Genomic DNA, 1,839 nt, shown 5'->3' with positions numbered 1-1,839 from the left:
CTTTATCATGTTTTCACACATTTGTTTCCATGTATAATCAGGCTCTCGATATCAAGAAAGGAGAAGACAAAGAAACTTTACAATCATTGACATGTAAACAAAATTTGCACCGTGGAGAAAACAATTTAGTTGTTGAGTTCTAAATCAAGTTGTTCTTTACTATGATAGCATGCAATTCTAGGATTGGGTGAGTTTATCCCACTTTCCTTTTTCATTTATTAATTTAGTTTCAATTTTGAATGGAGAAGGATATATTTTGTACATCATGCTTGGAATAATCTTATTTATGTTTTCATCACTTTGGTATAGGTTCCACCCTTAACTACAAGCAATGCAAATGCAACATGGTTTATTTAATCACTTTTGGTATAGGTTTTAAGTATTGTGTATTCCTATAGTCACAAGAATTTCAGAGAGTCCAGAGTCAAGCTCCATTGCTCGGCCTTTGAGTTTCTCCTCTTTTAAATCTAGCTATTCGCTCGCCCATCTGATTGCCTATCTTTTAATTCCAGCTCCTTCATTCAGCTATCAACAAGTCCTCCATCAAAGAGAGCTATGCTTCCTTTGTTTCTAGAACCTATCACATTCCTCAATTTCCCTCTGCAATTCCTTATGATCTTCCTTAATTCTTTCCACATAACTAATTTTCTTTTTCACAATACCAAATTCTTTGGAGCGCTCCTTAATTTCTGTCTTTATGGATTGCAGTCTCTCCTTTTCTTCTTGTTTTTTCTTTTTGCATTCCTCAAGTGATTTTTCTACCAAGTAAAGTTCATTCTTTAGCAAAGAAAATGATTTTTCTTCTGAAGAATCATTTCCTTTGTTGAAGAATGAACTTCCCTTGGTAGAAAAATCATTTGAGGAATGTAGAAAGAAAAGACAAGAAGAAAAGGAGAGACTGCATTCCATAAAGAGAGAAACTGAGGAATGCTCCAAAGAACTTGGAAATTTGAAAAAGGATATTAGTTATGTTGAATGAGTAAACGAAGCTCAATGGAAATTACAGGAAGAAATTGTAGAATGTGAAAAGGTTCTAGAGATGAAGGAAGAAAAGCTCTCTTGGGAAGAGGACTTGATAGGAGAGCTCGAGCAAGAACTCAAGACAAAAGAAACAAAATTTCATAACATTGATTAAGTCCACATAGCAAAAGAGTGGGAACTCAAGGCTCTTTCCCGAAAAATTGATTCTAAGAAAAAAATTATAAACATAGTGAGAAAGAGCGTAAATTCCTTAGCCAAATAAAGAAGCTAGAATCTAAAGAGAAGTGTGTTAATAACCGAATGAAAGAGTTGAAATTAAAAGATAGGATATTTGAAGGACGAGTGAATGTGCTAGATTTAAGAGTGGATTCATATGGATTATGGAAATATCTACTCTCTTTATCTTAGTGATGAGTAAAACAAGCATTTTGGATAGTTCCCATGTGAGCTTTGGTCTGATATCTTTTATTAAGTGTTTGGTAATGGCAAATCACTTGGACCACTTCTAGAGCATTTTGGATAGTTTCCCATGTGAGCTTTGGTGAAACTGGTTGTTCAAGTATATTGAATGACAAAGGACAGTTTTTAGAGCATAACTTAGTTTGGGAAGGTTACAGTCCAATTGGAGATCAAGTGACCATGTATACAGAGTCTCTACTGTCACTCCCTGGTGACAATGTGCAAGTCTAAGAAGGCGATACCAACAAGAAGAATGAGGTATTGAAATGTTCTCCTTCACCATTTTCTTAATATTTATGTTGTATTATGAACTGCTGGGCTACAACAAAGAATAATGTCTTCCTTTATGCAGTTCATTGTTATTTATGGATGTGTAACTAAATTGAGTTCTGATGTATA

This window comes from Medicago sativa, chromosome 6, assembly GCF_051527215.1.
Source record: "Medicago sativa cultivar Bolivia chromosome 6, Bolivia_mono, whole genome shotgun sequence".
Lineage (NCBI taxonomy): Eukaryota > Viridiplantae > Streptophyta > Magnoliopsida > Fabales > Fabaceae > Medicago > Medicago sativa.
Note: the sequence above shows the minus strand (reverse complement) of the source record.